The sequence below is a fragment of the Artemia sp. Qi Xiang Cuo genome, chromosome 4, assembly GCF_049724085.1.
Source record: "Artemia sp. Qi Xiang Cuo chromosome 4, ASM4972408v1, whole genome shotgun sequence".
NCBI lineage: Eukaryota > Metazoa > Arthropoda > Branchiopoda > Anostraca > Artemiidae > Artemia > Artemia sp. Qi Xiang Cuo.
The window spans coordinates 10030787-10051238 of NC_142797.1; the positions used below are offsets into that span (position 1 = coordinate 10030787).

Sequence of the window (20452 nt, forward strand, 5' to 3'; positions counted from 1 at the left end):
ATTCTGAGAAAACACATTTATTTATATTTGAGGTTTTCTTTGCATCACTTCAGTTTAAATATGCTCAAAGGAAGAAGCAAATTGGTCATTGGTTTTCTCAGAATACATGCAAAAGTGAAAATTGTTATGGGGCAGTTGGGGATATTAATTGTTTTATGTACTACCATCAACATAATGAGCTACTTCACCCCTGCAGTAGTACACCACAGGATCTGTACTGAAGAATTTGAGTGCTACACCCCACAATCAGTACTACATTAAAGATGGCATAGATCCTACTATACTGTATATGGAGTAGGGTAAAAGACCACTTTTTGGGAAAGACCACTTTTCTTTGGCATTTTGAATAAATAGCAATTAGTTTTTGAACCACCCCTTTTTACTACAATATGAAGCAATGTGAGGGCAGTAACAAGAACCCCGCCTTCTTGGTCAAATTATCACCAATGATTTGTCAGCATAAATTGAAAATATGGTCTCTGTTTTGAAAAGCAATTGGAAAGAAAAACTAGGCCTATATTTAAATATTTGTGATTTATAGAATAAATATCAAGCAATAAAAGTTACATTTCTAGAATCAGAAGAAAATCAGCTTTCTGTCAATATATGAATAAAACTGAAACACTAAAAGGATATATACATCAAAATAGGGTAATTGGTATTTCCAAAAAGAGGTCCCTGCAGGTAAGTCAATAAACTAAAAATTTCAAGTCTCTGATCTTAAATAATCTGAGTAATAACCATATTGATACATAGCTTAGACTTTTTGCTATTCATTAATATACCCAATACTTCTCAATTCCTCTTTTGTAACAAGCTGTGAGGGTTTTAGTTTTGCATAATTTTTCTCAATTAGATGCTGGTTTTTTACCCTAGGTCCTGCTATGCTATATATGGAGTAGTACACTTGGTTAGATGTAGGTATCAAATTCTGAGGCACAGATCCTGTGATATACGGCTACAGTGGTGAAAGAGTACATAATATGTTGATGGTTGTACATAAAACAATTACGCCCTACCTGGTATGGGGGGTACTCAATGCATTGAGGTTCGTACCTCAATGCATAGGCTACCAGAAAATTGGGTACATGCAAGAGAAAAATAGCTGGTGTACATGACTGGTTTGCACCCCCATTTTTAGCAGTGATGAGCATCAGCTTGTGACATAAGCAAACCTGAAGCAATCAATCTTGTTTCAGACTCACTTTTATTCATTTTCCCCAATGTGTTAGCCTATAGTTAAATACTAGAGAAATTAGTTATATATAATATAGGCTAATAGCAAATATGTAATATAGTACCATATAATGCTAGGCCTAATGAAAATATCAGAGAGATATATAAGTATAGGAGCAGAATAAGTAGAAGAGTCACCCTTGCTTTGATGTCTGATTCTTTGTTACTGTTGCTGTAGCCTAGGCCTATAGGGTAATACTCATAGTGATTAGCCTGTGCCTAATCTGAGCTGTATCTCTGATTAGAATGCAGTATGTCCTTTACCTGGTAGCTGAGACTTTAATCTTGACCACTACTAATTTTCAGAATTATCAATCTTGGCCAATAGTCTACAAATCTTGACTACAACATTGATAATTAAACATGAGACGTTACCTTTAACAGACAGCAACTATGGAAGTTATCCTATAGTTTTGTTATTTAGAAAAAAACCTTTCAGATCTTGAAATAAACAAGGTTCATTGTTATATTAAATTTAATCAATCAACTGTAGACAATCAAGGCAAGTGTCCTGAAAATCAGATCATTGACCCCTCTTCTTTTTGGGCTGGGTTGACAATAGATCCAAATCTTTAATTTGTTCTTCTTTTCTCATGATAAGTTCATACACTTCTTCTTGGGAGAATTCAATTTTTACTGAATGAGATAATCCCTTACTAGGCCTACATAGTTTCTCTTGTTTTAAAAATTATGTTACTGTTAGGCCTATAGTAAACTGCCTTGTTGTAAACACTGCTTATTAATATTCAAAATGTGGATGAATATGGAAAGATGTAAATCAGCTATTAGCTAATAATGTGAGGTAACATCATAGTAGGGTTTATCTAATTCAATATAGTCAGTGTATTTTGACCTACTAGGCTATATAGGGTGTTGTAGATTTAGATCCATTGACAGTTTTCTTTCCAGTATTTTACAATTCAATAGTATATGCTCTGGGGGTTCTTCTGTTTTTACAGTACCTGCATAATGGGCTATTGACAACTTCTCCATTTGGCTGCTTTATTTTGTATGAAGGAGAGTGGTGGTTGAAGTTAGCTGTATATGAACAAAGTCAGTTGAACCAGACTGATTGTATACTGATTGGAAAGGGGGATACATTTAGTGGTTTTAATTCAAGCAATGTTTTTAGTCATAATCTAGTTGTATCCCTTATAGTTCGAGATTTCACTGGTTCCATTAGGCTTTTTGCTTTTCTATCTTGTCTGCTTTTTCATTTCCTTCTTTACCTAGATGACTAGGTATATATTGAAATTTAGTAACAAAGCCTAATCTTCCGAGGCTGCTTAGGTTTTCTTTGGTTTGATGTAGGCCTGTGCCCAGTGTTTCAAACTTAGTGTTTCATAGGAGATAGAGAGCAGATTTAGAGTCAGAGAATTTCACTGTATGTTAATTGCTCTGTTTCAGTTTAATTAGGGTCTCTAAGCACAAATTGACTGCAGCTACTTCAGCTGTTAGTGTGCTGGTCCCTGCCTTATGCTTTTTCACAATGCATAGACTGAGCTCTTTTAAAAAACAAACACTTCCAAATCCCTCTTCAATTTAAGATCAATCAGCATATACTTGTGCATATCCATTAAATTCCCTTTTTAAGAGCTGTTTGAAATCATGGATTGTAGTTTGGGATTCAATTTGTTCCTATTTTGAGGGGACGAATTCTAGTTTAACCCTGGGGTGATTGATCCCCAATTAAATTCGATTTCAACTGCTCCATATTCTCTTCCAGATTGCTTATGCTGGGTGGGCTTATAATAAAAATTAACCAGGAAAATATTAATTTTTAAAAGATATAATCAGTCGAAATAACATAACTACAAGTGTAACTTAACCCCACAAAACCCCTGGAGAAAGGTATTTAAGTTATGACATTTGTCCATTGTTTATATAAAGTATTTGTTATTGAGAAAGATGTATGAATTTTTTCCATGGGGGGGGGGAGGTTTTGGGCATTATGCCTAATGGAAGGAATACTCAAATAAACTTAAGAGAGGGCTCATTTTATTGTAAATTGAAAGTTCTAGTTAACTTTTTAAGCATCACAAGATATTGGTGGGTAGCCAGCTCCCCCCCTCCCCAAACCTCTTTTTTTTCTGTTGCCTACAAGGCAATTTTCAAAGAGATCCCATAAAAATATTCATAGATCATTTAGAAAAAATTATGGCGCCACAACCCCCCACGGCAGGCATTGTAAGTTGTACCCTAGGGGCATATGTGATTCTTATGGAAGGGATGCTCATATTCACTTCAAAGAGGGCTCATTTGATTGGAGATTGAAAGTTCTAGTTCAGTTTTAAGAGTCAAAAGGGTTTGGAGGGCACCTAGCCCCCCCCCCCCTTCCCTCCATTCCTTTTTTTCCTCAAACCCATCCGATAAGAACTTTGAGATAGCTTTTTTTTTAAATAGTTCAAAGATTATATAACAAAAACTTCAGGGTCAACAGAGCCCCCCAAGACCCCGGGGCCGGGGTTGTAAGCTATGGCCTGGGGACTTTATGGGTCTTATTGAAGGGATGCTTGTAAAAACTTCAGAGATGGCTCATTTGATTTGAAGTTGAAAGTTCTAGTTCAGTTTTTTAAGAGTAAAAAGAGATTGGAGGGCAAGTAGCATCCCCCCATGCTCCTTTTCCCCAAATACATCCAATAAATATTTTGAGATAGCCATTAAGTTAAAAATTGCTCAAAAGTCAGATAGCCAAAATTCAGGTGTCCTCACTACCCCCCTGGGCCTGGGGCAGGCACTTTTAAGTTGTGCCGCATTTGGTCACAGAGTATCATTATAGTAATGGGAGGTCCAACTCAGTGAAATTATGGGATACAGAAATTGCAGCGCACACACGGACAGTGCTTGAACTAACACAGAAGAAATCGAGCCGGTGGGCGTCCTTGTCAATAATTTTCCCCGAACTGTTGGACAAGAAAGTAAGCATGGTCGAGCATTTTCTTAACATAGCGCGCGGGAATTTCTGTAAAGTCTCTAGAGTTCCACATGGGGTAGCGGTTTATTGAAATTCTACTAAATGCTGCCTCAAAATAATCTTTACACTGTAACTGAACTTCCGCAAACCAGGGAATGAATTGAAAGGTGGATAATGCCAGTAGGATCAAAGGTCCTGAATAGTGGTGAATATTTTTATAAAACGGCCGTTAAAACTTGGACACCATTAAAAGTAAAGTTAGATTTTGGGCAAAAAATTGTCTGGCTTATTTTTGGCTTGTTTTTCAAAGGCTGCGGCTTACTTTTTTGTTCACGATCTGGCCACACTGGATTGGTAATGCAATAGCAACACCTTGTATGGAAACCTGAAATTTTTGGCAGAGTGTGAATCCAATTGTTCTGTATGAAGTGACAGTCATTGTAAGTTACTCCCTTTTACGTGTATTTGCATGTCTGGATAGCCAGCGTGGTGTAGGCTAGCCTAGAGGAAGACGGCTGTTCTTGTGGTTACAAAGTTCATCCCAGTTCTTATGCCTACTAAGCCTACCCAGGCTTACTAATGTACAGAATCTTATTTTTTTTTTAATCATTTCACTGCCAGATTCTGGTTTGTAGCCTACAGGCTTGCTAGACGATGCAATTTTGGGCCCCAAATTAAAGCCCTGGGTATAAATTTAGAATTGTGACTCCTGATAAAGAGACATGTTAAGAAAACTATTCTTCCTTTAAAATATGTATAATGATCCTAGTTAACATATTATCCAAGGGGAGAACCTTTCTCATCAAGTCTTTCCTCTAAAAATCCTTCTTTTTCTAGCTTAAGAGAAAAAAATTACAATATTCTCAATGCTAAAACGCAATGCGTAAATCTTTTGAAATTGCTGCTATGAATTGCCAAATAAGTTGTTCTAGAGACAGCGTTCATTCCGGTCTTTGTTAATTCCGTTTTTTTTACTGAGCATTGGTGGAAATACAAAATATTAATACGACAGTAGCGAAAATACAAAATATTGCTATAAATATACATATACATACAGAGTATATACCCAGAGTATATATACAGAGTATTTAGTATAGGTTAGGTTTTTATATCCATTTCATTTCTTTTCAATTCCATGCATATTTTGTATTTTCATCACTGCTCATTAAAAAAAAGGAGTTTTTGCCACTGCTCATTAAAAAACGGAATTAACAATGACCGGGATAAACGCTATCTATAGAACAACTTATTTGGCAATTCATAGGGGCAATATCAAAAGATTTACGCATTGCGTTTTAGCATAGAGAAAATTGTATTTTTTTTTCTTTTAAGTTGGAAAAAGAAGGAACAAAGAGGAAAGACTTGATGATAAAGGTTCTCCCCTTGGATAATATGGTAAATAGGATCATTATACACATTTTAAAGTAAGAATTGTTTTCTTAACATGTCTCCTTATCAGGAGTCACAATTCTAAATTTATTTCAAGCCCTGATCCTGAAGAAAATGTCTGCAGTAATCCGCCACTCTGGCAAGCCCTATCTGTTCCAGAATTTGACTGTAAAACAATCCTAAAACCAAAGGGTTTTCGATGCAAAATTTTATGTCTAGTAGGACATAAAATATCTGGTAGTCTGTATGTCTTGTAATGTATGGTAGTCTGGTCAATCTGGTAGTCTGTAGCCGATAAGTTTCTATCTCAGTCAGTGACAATTCTGTGATAAGGCACAGCATCAAAAATTGCTTGCTTTTTTTAATCATCTTACAGGAGAGTTCGGACACCTAATTGGGTTGCAATCAAGGCAAACTTATGCCAAAGTTTGCAGCAGAGCTTGGGCTTCAGTTGGGCCCAAACTTGCCTCTTCAGAAGCCTGTACAAACCGGAATTTTGCTGGCAACATCGGTATTACGTATTGTTTCAAACAAAACTCAGTAATGGAATGAAGTATTAATAAGAAAATTGATTCAGTTTCCACAAACTTTAGAATTTTGTGCAAGTGCTTGGTCAATTTGCTGGAAAAGGATGAGCTTCGGCCAGGCTTTGGCTTGTCAGAAAGACGACAGTATGTAAGTCAGCTTAGTATCAGAAACACTCAGGAGCTAACGGTTCTAAAAAATATACAAAAGTTAAAGTGCACTTAGTCTTGCATTAGGTAAGATAAGATTTATTGCTGAAAAACGGCTATCACAAGCCCAAAAGGCGTCAAATAAAGCGAAAAAAGAACAACAAAAACAAACAATCAAACAACAACAGAAAATTATAAAAGGGTAATGTCAAATACGTAAAACGTTAAAAACAAAAACAAAGTAAACTCATAAAATTAGAAGGTCAATGTCAAGTCAGCAAAAATGCCAAAAAAACAAAAACTCGTAAAATTAACAAGGGGATAAAGTAAAATTAAAACAAAAAAATAAGTTAGTTGGTGATTAACAAACATCAATAAAATCTTCAAATTTCCAAAATGTGCATTAAAATTAATAACTATGAGGTAAAAGGTGAGTGAGGGGGGGGGGCGGCAGTGGAGATTCAGCAGTTGAAAATGTCTACTATGTGAGGGATAAAGGTTCTTCTATATCTTTCGGTGCAAACTCTTATTGGGGCGGGAAGGGGGATTTTTGTTGACACAGAACGCGGGAGGCGGGATCGAAGGGGTGAATATTGACCAGGGAAAAGGGGAGTTGTTCGAGGGTTATAAAAGGCATTGTTAGCAAAACGCAAGGTAATTTTTGCTCTCCTTTCCTTAAGGGTGACAAGATTAGCTCTTCTAAGAAGGGAAATATAAGGTACTTTACCCTCACTGAAGATAATTCTTAGGCACCTTTTTTGTACTGCCTCTAGTTTGTCCCACATTTCAATGGAAATGCCAGGATGCCAAACAGGACAGGCGTACTCAAGGGTTGGGCGTACAATTGACAGGAAAATCCACAGTGCGATTTAGGGCATTAAAATTTTTTAAGGAGTTTAAGGAGGGAAAATGTGACATTTGCACGTTTTAAGATGTCATTAATATGACAAACCAATTTTAAGTCGCTTGAGATGGTAACGCCCAGTAATTTCATAGTGGTAACGGACATTTCAGGGGGGATTGGACAGGAGAAAGAAGGAGGAGTTTTAAGGAAATTATCAGTAAGAACAGTTGACTTTAAAGGGTTGACTTTCATATCATCAGTAAGAGCTTTGGCTGATATCGATTCCAAGATATCCATTGGGTTGCTTTTGGAATTTTCGAAACATGTCTCTAAGGCAGTTAGATCGTCAACGAATTTCCATCTATCCGGGAATTAAACACCAAGGTTGTTTATCATTGTAAGAAATAAAATTGAACCTAAGAGGGTTCCTTTGGGCACACCATTATAAATTGGGAGGGGATCAGAATATACATTCAGGTATTTCACGACTTGCGTTCTGTTAGAGAGGAAAGACGCATTATTCTAATTAAATAAGGTTCAACTTGAAAGTCATTAGATAGCTTTTCTAATAGTTTATTGTGGTTGATTAAATCATAAGCTTTTTGCAAGTCAACAGCGATAACATTGAGCCAGGTATTGGGTTTTTCAAGTGTGTTACATATTGTGTCCATAAGGTGAACAAGATAGTGGATGGTAGATGTAGAGCGTAGGTTTCCAAATTGTCTTTGGTCAACACTTGGGATTATCTTTACTTTCAACCACGCAGCTAAAAAGCTTTCATATAACTTCGAAAAAACTGGAGTAAGAGTAATAGGACGGACACCATCAAAATCTTGATTGTTACCTTTCTTTTTTACGGGAGTAATAAAACCTAATTTCCAACAATTTGGAAATTTACCAGTAGAGGTGATTTTATTAAAAAGTAAGGACAAAGGCTCTGAAAGACTGTCGGCAAAGGCTTTTAATTAGTACAATCGGGATGTCTAATGGACATGTACTACACTTTTTAATGTTCTTAATTTTTGCCTCCACATCCGAGGGCGAAATAACGGGAAAATTGAGAGAGCACAAATCGTAAGGAGTATCAAAAGAAAGGGGAGGGAAGTTCTGAACAATGGAAGAAAGAAACCTGTTCAGATCATTGGCTGTATCTGAAGGGTCTTCTTGGAAATGGAAATCTATATTATTATGTTTTCCCACAAGTTTTCTTTATTCTATTATACCATTGTTTTGGCTTTACAGAAAATAAATCCTGGACTTTGCATTTGTAATATGAAGAAGCAGATTTATGTATTTCTTTTTTTATATGTTTACGCAGTGAGTTCGCTTCCGATGTTTTACCACTCTTTAGTAGATTCAATTTAATTCTAATTAGTTTTTTTTTTCAATTGGCTAGTAATGTATGGTTTGTCATTAGAACATGTTTTTACTTTTTTCCCTGGGAAAGAATTTATGTATTTTGTTTTAATCAGATTTTGGAATTCAGAGACTTTAAAATTAATGTCATTGTTTTCTTTGAGAGCCAGCCACTTTTCATTGGTAATCCAAGATCCAAATGTGTAAAGGCCATCATTGGAAATTGGGCGATAAGAGAACTCAGTAACAGAAAAAGAATGATTAAAGCTATTGAGAGGCTTCCTTAATAAATAAAAATGGTAACTTCCTCCTAACGGGGGCAAGGGGACATGAGGGGTATAGAAAGCCTGCATATTGGTGCAAATCAAATCAAGGGTTGAATTTCCTTTTGTTGTTGGTATTTTTGCTATTTGTTTTAAGTTTAGGAATTACAAAGGGGATTTAACTTTAGATCATTAGCATCACCTACTAAGAAAATACCGGCGTTCGTGAATTTGCATAGGACAAAGTCGGCACTACTATGCAGTTGTTGGTACAATCGCTGTCTTTGTGCAGCGTTTTGATTTGGGAAATAATATAAGCAGCAAAACACAATCAAATTAAAGGGGCGTGGTAAAACTTTGTGTCTTACACTTACCCAAATGATTTCATCGTAATCTGAAAGGTTGGAAGTATGAATTAATTTAGGAATCAGATAATTATTTACAAATAATAGTATTCCAGCTCCCTTTTTACCTAGGGGGTGATCATGAGGTTGAAGTTTATGAATTGGGAGTAGTTATTAATTTTAAATATTGACGAAGACCACACTGCCTTTTCATATCAAACAAACACAACTTAAAACCAATAGGGAAATTTGTTTCTCTCTAAGACAGTGCAATTTAAATCGGTGAATATTTCGGCCCTATGTCCAAGGGCCGTCTTCAGCATAACATTAAAGAAAATATATATATATATATATATATATATATATATATATATATATATATATATATATATATATATATATATATATATATATATATATATATATATATATATATATATATATATATATATATATATATATATATATATATATATATATATATAAACAACTTACATTAAAATAAGAAGTTTAAAACTAAAAATGCTCTCAAAAACTTTTAAAACAGCCCCAGTATCCTTACTTCAACGAAGTTCAACCAGGACTGCTAAATAAAATGATGAGAGAGGATGAATTCATTCAAACGAAATAAAATGAAATTATTAACTGCAAGTTTTCAAAGCTAATCTTGCTTTTTTAGCAGCTAGTCTTAAAGGCCGTTTTGTAACGGGTTTTCCCTATTGTTTTTAAGTTGTGTTTGTTTGTTATTAATTTTCAATAAATCAGGGTTCTGTGCTTGGACCTCAGTTATGGCAATTACATCAATTTTGTGTACTTGACAGAGGGCCTCTAGCTCGATCAATTTGTCGAAATTCAGGCTTTTGGCACTCGTAACAAGCAACCTTGGGAAAGTAAAACGGTTACTAAAGAGGGCAATTTTTTGTTTGTTAATTGTGGGAGGCAGTGGGGGGTGGGAGGAACGTGAATCTGGGAGGGGAGAGGCATCTTTTTCGGGATTGAGGCTGGGATTCGTTTGAGAAGCAGGATTAAAAGGCGGGGCTGGAGGGGGCTTGAGAGAACAGGAGTACATCGGACAACTTATGGAGATATTAGTAAGTAGGGATTTAGGGGGACATAAGTTAGAACTAAAACACTGGTTTACACTAGAGTCACGTAATTCGATGCTTCCATAACCCGAATGGATGGAAGTAGGGTCTTCTTTGTGGTGATAGAATACGGTGGGGGTCTTAAATTCTCCGGAATGAGCTGGTGATGGTGGTTCAATGAACACTGGTGTGTTACATGACAGGCTCGGTGACTCTCGTTTTTTGACAGAATTTTCTTGGCACTGTTGGAGGGGGGAGAATTGGTTTTTGTTGAGCTGAACTGCTTGCAGTATCTCACTGACCTTTGATGTAATGGTGAGAAGGTTTGATGTAAATCGTTTTTTGACAGGTCCAAACTGACGAGAGAAAGAATTGGAGGGGGTGCTGACTGTGAGTTTAAATTTTTTCGGCACTATTTAAGGGCTTTTTAAAATATTTGTACCCATATTTGAAATGGATTTGACTACATTCACTGAAGAAAATCCCACTTCTAAAACGGACACAAACCTTATAATATAAGAGGGAAAAAGCATCCGTCCTTCAAATAATAATAATTGAACAAATGAAGTTATTTGCACGGCTCTTCCGTCTTGCCGACCTCTCCTCAGGCATATTTGTATATACTTTTATTGGCAATACCTTTCTTCCTGGATAGTTCGTCACTAGTATTGAACTCACACCTGGTTTTACATGCATAATTAAGGTCAATTTCAAAATGAACTTTACATTGAACACTTGTGCCTGGGACGGAATTAAAACCAAAACAGTTTAATACTTTAAGAACACGAGCTTGTCTTTTTACCTTAGTTGAACGAGAAATCACTAAATTCGTATCGACAATTTTGTCTTTGACCTTGTCTTCTGTTAAATTTGGATTTTTGATGATGTTACCAGAAGTCACATTAGCATCAATAAGTTTTGTTTTAATATTGGTTTTAACAGAACTTGGGATTTCTCCTTTTCCTGTATTGGAAAAGACTGGGGGTTACCAACTCTAACACTTTTTGAAGTGGTTAGGGTGGACATTTCTATAATAACATTTTCAAGTTCACTCATCAATGATAATAACCGCTGCATTGGAGAGAGGAGGTATCTTGTTTTAGGTGCAGTAGGAACGTTGTTTAACAAGTCGGACAGGCAGGAAGCACAGGTCTTGAATACTGTAGCTTGGTCAGGGGTTTGGCAACTGAAATCAGTTGTTTTTTAAACGAAATTGGTTTGGCAGGACATATCGGACGTGGTTGAGGGGGGACTGTAATGGGCCATGAAACTGGTTTGGTAAGGAATTGATTTGAGAGACGAAAAGGGTGATGACCACAATTCTTTCAAAATATTGACTAGGTCACTTCCCGATGGGTGACGTGGAGGTGTCTTAAGGTTAGACGGGGTCTGGGTGGGACAACGCAAAGAGTCATCAAAGGGTACTACCTTGTCATTAGTATCTTCTTTTGTAGTACAATCTAGGCAAAGCCAAGGTTTTGACCACTTAGAAAGTTCTATACCGGATCAACGTTCATGGAAGTAAAACTCAGAGCTACTGCACTGAATAGTGTTAATAGTAACTCTTAATCTGCATTCCTGGCATACTCTCTTTGCCATTTTTTTGAACCGGACTGGGTTTTGATATATTATCAAATATTATTGCTGATTAAAGATGAGTTAGCTAGGGTCACTGAATTAATTCATGTTCAAAGCTCTTAATTAATTCAAGTCCAAAGTGAGTGAATCCAAAATGGTGTTTCTACTCTGAAGACTAAATGAAGAGGAGCATTAGGATTGTTTGCAAATTGATTTCTAGTTGTTTATACCATAGAGCATAAAAGCAAAAAAAAAAATTGATTGTTAATGGGCTGAATTTTTACAGAACAATTGTACTATAGGGACAAGTGGTTTCGGCTGTACTTGAATACTGTCTTATATGTGTGAAAATGTTATGAATAAAACCGTATTTGTATCGTTCAAACTACCACTTGGGGGTGGCATCTAAATACTTGGGGTGCTAAATATCTAACTCGTTCAGCGGCATTTTCGTGATAGGTAAAGCGAAACTGATAGAGTGCGTGTTTGAGGTCTGGTCTGAGATTGATAGGAAAATGTTACCTTTCCCTGTTTACCTATCCCTGTTTACCAACAGACGACCAGTCTGTTGGAGGTAGGGTCTTCAGTGTTTTAAGACGCGGAAACAAGTGAACTAGCAGATCGTTAAAACAGTCAAAGTTTTCGTTTTTTCCGTATGACGCGATCAAAATGTCCCGACTCAACTTCACAATTTCATCCTCGAGTTCAATGGCCTCTTGTATGTCTCTTGAAACCTGGTCAGTCACAGCAGAAATTTGGGTTAACCAGGGCATTGCTGCTCTCAGTTTGTATTCTTGCCTTTTGAATAGAAGTAGCTCACTGTATTACAGCCGATGAAACAATGCAAAAATGCCACAGAGTTCACTAAAGACGGAGGGAGTCCATTTGCCAGCTCCGTGATAGAAACAGCTTTGTCCTTGAAGCAAACCCAGATGTTTGGTGTTGCACTGGTTTGTGCCTCAATTTTAGAAAAAGACTGAAGTAAGATAACGACGATATCGGTGTCATTGGCTTCGATAATCACCTCTGAACATCCAGTTTTAACACAGAACACTGCGTAAAGGACAACACGAGTGTCTGCTTCCTCGTGAGTGCAGCTGAAGTCAGCCGTAAAACTGCTGCTTCCATCAGCACTACTCTCTGGTTTAAGTTCCACAACTTTGGTCCTGTCAGGAAACCCTCCGGATAGGTAAACAGGAAAAAGTAACATTTTCTATCAATCTCAGACCATACCTCAAACACGCACTCTATCAGTTTCGCTTTACCTATCACGAAAATGCCGCTGAACGAGTTAGATATTTAGCACCTACTGACATAAATATCCCGCAAAATGCACTAGATTTCGCGGCTTTTATTAGAAATGCACACAAGAATTGGTGCCCACGAGGGTAGCTCGCTTCCTGTAGCATACAGCTAGCCTCGGACTGTCAACATTGACACACTAAGTACTAAATAACACACTAGGCATCAACAGCTTTCAGTTTCTAGGCTACTTCTTGGATGGTCTCATTTTGACATTGTTAATCTAATACTAACTGAGAAGAAGGTAGGTGGTAGGGTAATGTACCCTATTTGAGTCGAGCAGGTGCTGGCAAAACTAGGTAAGGTATTGACCTGAAAGTCGTTTTCCTCATGAATCGTTACTATGTCCTAATTGTTTTAAGTATCACTTGAATTTTATGAGTTTTTAATAGCCGCGTGGTCCATTTTTTTTTCTTTCACCAGAGAGATGCCACCCCCAAGTTGTAGTTTGAACGATACAAATACGGATTTATTCATAACATTTTCACAAATATAAGACAGTATTCAAGTACAGCCGAAACCACTTGTCCCCATAGTACAATTGTTCTGTAAAAATTCAGCCCATTAACAATCAATTTTTTTTTGCTTTTATGCTCTATGGTATAAACAACTAGAAATCAATTTGCAAACAATCCTAATGCTCCTCTTCATTTAGTCTTCAGAGTGGAAATACCATTTTGGATTCACTCACTTTGGACTTGAATTAATTAAGAGCTTTGAACATGAATTAATTCAGTGACCCTAGCTAACTGATCTTTAATCAGCGATAATATTTGTTAATATATCAAAGCCCATTCCGGTTCAAAAAAGGGCAAAGAAACTATGCCAAGAATGCAGATTAAGAGTTACTAGTAACTCTATTCAGTGCAGTAGCTCTGAGTTTTACTTCCATGAACATTGCTCCGGTATAGAACGTTCTAAGTGGTCAAAACATTGGCTTTGCGTAGATTGTACTACAAAAGAAGATACTAATAACAAGGTAGTACCTTTTGATGACTCTTTGCGTTATTCCACCCAGACCCCGTCTACCCTTAAGACACCTACACGTCACCCATCGGGAAGTGACCTAGACAACATTTTGAAGGAATTGTGGTCATCACACTTTTCGTCTCTCAAATCAATTCCTTACCAAACCAGTTTCATGCCCCATTACAGTCCCCCCTCAACCACGTCCGATGTGTCCTGCCAAACCAATTTTGTTTCAAAAACAACTAATTTCAGTTGCCAAACCCCTGACCAAGATACAGTATTCAAGACCTGTACTTCCTGCCAGTCCAACTTGTTAAACAACGTCTTATTGCACATAAAACAAGATACCTCCTCTCTCCAATGCAGCGGTTATTATTGGTGAGTGAACTTGAAAATGTTATTATAGAAATGTCCACCCTAACCACTTCAAAAAGTGTTAGAGTTGGTAACCCCAGTCTTTTCCAATCCAGGAAAAGGAGAAATCCCCAATTTCTGTTAAAACCAATATTAAAACAAAACTTATTGATGCTAATGTGGCTCCTGATAACAGGAGTTATCAGGCACTGTTGGAGTTACCCCCCTCCAACAGTGCCAAGAAAATTCTGTCAAAAAACGAGAGTCACCGAGCCTGTCATGTAACACACCAGTGTTCATTGAACCACCATCACCAGCTCATTCCGGGGAATTTAAGACCCCCCACCGTATTCTATCACCACAAAGAAGACCCTACTTCCATCCATTCGGGTTATGGAAGCATCGAATTACGTGACTCTAGTGTAAACCAGTGTTTTAGTTCTAAGTTAAGTCACCCCAAATCCCTACTTAATAATATCCCCATAATTTGCCCGATGTACTCCTGTTCTCTCAAGCCCCCTCCAGCCCCGCCTTTTAATCCTGCTTCTCAAGCGAATCCCAGCCTCAATACCGAAAAAGATGCCTCTCCTCTCCCAGATTCACGTTCCTCCCACCCCCCACTGCCTCCCACAATTAACAAACAAAAAATTGCCCTCTTTAGTAACCGTTTTACTTTCCCAAGGTTGCTTATTACGAGCGCCGAAAGCCTGAATTTCGACAGATTGATCGAGCTAGAGGCCCTCTGCCAAGTACACAAAATTGATGTAATTGCCGTAACTAAGGTCCAAGCACAGAACCCTGATTTATTGAAAATTAATAACAAACAAACACAACTTAAAAACAATAGGGAAAACCCGTTACAAAACGGCCTTTAAGACTAGCTGCTAAAAAAGCAAGATTAGCTTTGAAAACTTGTAAATTACGTTAATAATTTCATTTTATTTCGTTTGACTGAGTTCAACCTCTCTCATCATTTTATTTATCAGTCATGGTTGAACTACGTTTAAGTAAGGATACTGAGGCTGTTTTAAAGGTTTTTTAGAGCATTTTTAGTTTTAAACTTCGTATTTTAATGTAAGTTGTTTATATATATATATATATATATATATATATATATATTCTTTAATGTTATGCTGAAAACGGCCCTTGGACATAGGGCCGAAATATTCACCAATTTAAATTGCACTGTCTTAGAGAGAAACAAATTTCCCTATTGTTTTTAAGTTGTGTTTGTTTGATATGGAAAGGCAGTGTGGTCTTCGTCAATATTTAAAATTAATAACTACTCCCAATTCATAAACTTCGTCCTCATGATCACCCCCTAGGTAAAAAGGGAGTTGGAATACTATTATTTGTAAATAATTATCTGATTCCTAAATTAATTCATACTTCCAACCTTTCAGATTACGATGAAATCATTTGGGTAAGTGTAAGACCCAAAGTTTTACCACGCCCCTTTAATTTGATTGTGTTTTGCTGCTTCTATTATTTCCCAAATCAAAACACTGCACAAAGACAGCGATTGTACCAACAACTGCATAGTAGTGCCGACTTTGTCCTATGCAAATTCACGAACGCCGGTATTTTCTTAGTAGGTGATGCTAATGATCTAAAGTTAAATCCCCTTTGTAATTCCCTAAACTTAAAAAAAATAGCAAAAATACCAACAACAAAAGGAAATTCAACCCTTGATTTGATTTGCACCAATATGCAGGCTTTCTATGCCCTTCCTGTCCCCTTGCCCCCGTTAGGAGGAAGTTACCATTTTGTTTATTAACGAAGCCTCTCAATAGCTTTAATCATTCTTTTTCTGTTACTGAGTTCTCTTATCGCCCAATATCCAATGATGGCCTTTACACATTTGGATCTTGGATTACCAATGAAAAGTGGCTGGCTCTCAAAGAAAACAATGACATTAATTTTAAAGTCTCTGAATTCCAAAATCTGATTAAAACAAAATACATAAATTCTTTCCCAGGGAAAAAAGTAAAAACATGTTCTAATGACAAACCATACATTACTAGCCAATTGAAAAAAAAAACTGATTAGAATTAAATTGAATCTACTAAAGTTTGGTAAAACATCCGAAGTGAACTCACTGCGTAAACATATAAAAAAAGAAATACGCAAATCTACTTCTTCATATTACAAATGTAAAGTCCAGGATTTATTTTATACAAAGCCAAAACAATGGTATAATAGAAAAAATATTTGTGGGAAAACATATAATAATATAGATATTTATGTCCAACAACACCCATCAGTTACAGCCAATGATCTGAACAGGTTTCTTTTTTCCATAGTTCAGAACTTCCCTCCCCTTTTACTCCTTACGATTTGTGCTCTCTCAATTTTCCCGTTATTTCGCCCTTGGATGTGGAGGCAAAAATTAAGAACATTAAAAAGTGTAGTACATGTCCACTAGACATCCCAATTGTACTAATTAAAGCCTTTGCCGACAGTCTCTCAGAGCCTTTGTCATTACTTTTTAATGAAATTACATCTACTGGTAAATTTCCAAATTGTTGGAAATTAGGTTTTATTACTCCCGTAAAAAAGAAAGGTAACAATCAAGATTTTGATGGTGTCCGTCCCATTACTCTTACTCCAGTTTTTTTGAATTTATATGAAAGCTTTTTAGCTGCGTGGTTGAAAATAAAAATAATCCCAAATGTTGACCAAAGACAATTTGCAAACCTACGCTCTACATCTACTACCCACTATCTTGTTCACTTTATAGACCCAATATGTAACACACTCAAAAAACGCAATACCTGGCTAAATGTTATTGCTGTTGACTTGCAAAAAGCTTTTGATTTAATCCACCACAATATACTATTAGAAAAGCTATCTAATGACTTTCAAGTTGAACCTTATTTAATTAGAATAATGCGTCTTTCCTCTCTAACAGAACGCAAGTCGTGAAATACCTGAATGTATATTCTGATCCCCTCCCAATTTATAATGGTGTGCCCCAAGGAACCCTCTTAGGTTCAAATTTATTTCTTACAATGATAAACAACCTTGGTGTTTATTTCCCGGATAGATGGAAATTTGTTGAGGATCTAACTGCCTTAGAGACATGTTTCGAAAATTCCAAAAGCAACCCAATGGATATCTTGGAATCGATATCAGCCAAAGCTCTTACTGATGATATGAAAGTCAACCCTTTAAAGTCAACTGTTCTTACTGATAATTTCCTTAAAACTCCTCCTTCTTTCTCCTGTCCAATCCCCCCTGAAATGTCCGTTACCACTATGAAATTACTGGGCATTACCATCTCAAGCGACTTAAAATTGGTTTGTCATATTAATGACATCTTAAAACGTGCAAATGCTGCATTTTCCCTCCTTAAACTCCTTAAAAAATTTTAATGCCCTAAATCGCACTGTGGATTTTCCTGTCAATTGTACGCCCAACTCTTGAGTACGCCTGTCCTGTTCGGCATCCTGGCATTTCCATTGAAATGTCGGACAGACTAGAGGCAGTACAAAAAAGGTGCCTAAGAATTATCTTCAGTGAGGGTAAAGTACCTTATATTTCCCTTCTTAGAAGAGCTAATCTTGTCACCCTTAAGGAAAGGAGAGCAAAAATTACCCTGCGTTTTGCTAACAATGCCCTTCATAACCCTCAAACAATTCCCCTTTTCCCTGGTCAATATTCACCCCTTCGACCCCGCCTCCCGCGTTCTGTGTCAACAAAATCCCCCTTCTTGCCCCAATAAGAGTTTGCACTGAAAGATATAGAAGAACTTTTACCCCTTACATAGTTGACATTTTAAACTGCTTAATCTCCACTGCCCCCCCCCCCCCCCCCTCACTCACCTTTTACCTCATAGTTATTAATTTTAATGCACATTTTGCAAATTTGAAAATTTTATTGATGTTTGTTAATCACCAACTAACTTATTTTTTTGTTTTAATTTTACTTTATCCCCTTGTTAATATTACAAGTTTTTGTTTTTTTGGCATTTTTGCTGACTTGACATTGGCCTTCTAATTTTATGAGTTTAATTTGTTTTTGTTCTTAACGTTTTTACGTATTTGACATTGACCCTTTTATAATTTTCTGTTGTTGTTTAATTTTTTGTTTTTATTGTTCTTTTTTCGCTTTATTTGACGCCTTTTGGGCTTGTGATAGCCGTTTTTCAGCAATAAATCTTATCTTACCTAATGCAAGACTAAGTGCACTTTAACTTTTGTATATTTTTTAGAACCATTAGCTCCTGAGTGTTTCTGATACTAAGCTGACTTACATACTGTTGTCTTTCTGACGAGCCAAAGCCTGGCCGAAGCTCATCCTTTTCCAGCAAATTGACCAAGCACTTGCACAAAATTCTAAAGTTTGTGGAAACTGAATCAATTTTCTTATTAATACTTCATTCCATTACTGAGTTTTGTTTGAAACAATACGTAATACCAATGTTGCCAGCAAAATTCCGGTTTGTAGAGGCTTCTGGAGAGGCAAGTTTGGGCCCAACTGAAGCCCAAGTTCTGCTGCAAACTTTGGCATAAGTTTGCCTTGATTGCAACCCAATTAGGGGTTCGAACTCTGCTGTAAAATTATTAAAAAAGCAAGGAATTTTTGATGCTGTGCCTTATCACAGAATTGTCACTGACTGAGATAGAGACTTATCGGCTACAGACTACCAGATTGACCAGACTACCATACATTACAAGACATACAGACTACCAGATATTTTATGTCCTACTAGACATAAAATTTTGCATCGAAAACCCTTTGCTTTTAGGATTTGTTTTACAGCCAAATTCCGGAACAGATAGGGTTTGCCATAGTGGCGGATTACTCCATACATTTTCTTCAGGATCAGGGCTTGAAATAAATTTAGAATTGTGACTCCTGATAAGGAGACATGTTAAGAAAACAATTCTTACTTTAAAATGTGTATAATGATCCTATTTACCATATTATCCAAGGGGAGAACCTTTATCATCAAGTCTTTCCTCTTTGTTCCTTCTTTTTCCAACTTAAAAGAAAAAAAATACAATATTCTCCATGCTAAAACGCAATACGTAAATCTTTTGATATTGCCCCTATGAATTGCCAAATAAGTTGTTCTATAGATAGCGTTTATCCCGGTCATTGTTAATTCCGTTTTTTAATGAGCAGTGATGAAAATGCAAAATATGCACGGAATTGAAAAGAAATGAAATGGATATAAAAACCTAACCTATACTATATACTCTATATATATATACTCTGGGTATATACTCTGTCTGTATATGTATATTTATAGCAATATTTTATATTTTCTCCACTGTTGTATTAATATTTTGCATTTCCACCAATGCTCAGTAAAAAAAAACGGAATTAACAAAGACCAGAATGAACGCTGTCTCTAGAACAACTTATTTGGCAATTCATAGAAGCAATTTCAAAAGATTTATGCATTGCGTTTTAGCATGGAGACTATTGTAATTTTTTTCTTTTAAGCTGGAAAAAGAAGGGTTTTTAGAGGAAAGACTTGATAAAGGTTCTTCCCTTGGATAATATGTTAACAAGGATCATTATACATATTTTAAAGTAAGAATAGTTTTCTTAACATGTCTCTTTATCAGGAGACACAATTCGAAATTTATACCCAGGGCTTTAATTTGGGGCCCAAAATTGCATCGTCTAGCAAGCCTGTAGGCTACAAACCAGAATCTGGCAGTGAAATGATTAAAAAAAATAAGATTCTGTACATTAGTAAGCCTGGGTAGGCTTAGTAGGCATAAGAACTGGGATGAACTTTGTAACGACAAGAACAGCCGTCTTCCTCTAGGCTACACCACGCTGGCTATCCAGACATGCGAATACACGTAAAAGGGAGTAACTTACAATGACTGTCACTTCATACAGAACCATTGGATTCACACTCTGCCAAAAATTTCAGGTTTCCATACAAGGTGTTGCTATTGAATGAACTGTAGTGAATCGAGGCGTGCGTCCTGAACATCAGATCATTTGCCCCTCTTCTTTCTGGGTTGGGTTGACAATGTATCCCAATCTTTGAATATTTCTTCTTTTTTCAGGATAAATTCATATCCTTCTTCTTGGGACATTTCACTTGCGGCTGAACAGAATGTAAATTCACAAGTCGCAAAAATTACGTTACTATTAAAATAAACGGCGTAATTGTAA

General features: G+C 36.5%; 1 protein-coding gene across 2 annotated transcripts in view; it reads right to left on the reverse strand.

Annotated features, from left to right (window-relative positions):
* Positions 1 to 20228, reverse strand: part of LOC148952769 (uncharacterized) — a 166746-nt gene extending 146518 nt beyond the window's left edge. The window contains exon 1 of one of the 2 annotated variants that reach the window (XM_089087417.1): positions 20150 to 20228. The gene's annotated coding sequence lies outside the window, so the exon portion shown is untranslated. The remainder of the gene's footprint in view (positions 1 to 20149) is intronic. The other variant, XM_089087415.1, reaches the window with a different exon arrangement.
* Positions 20229 to 20452: the final 224 nt, after the last annotated feature.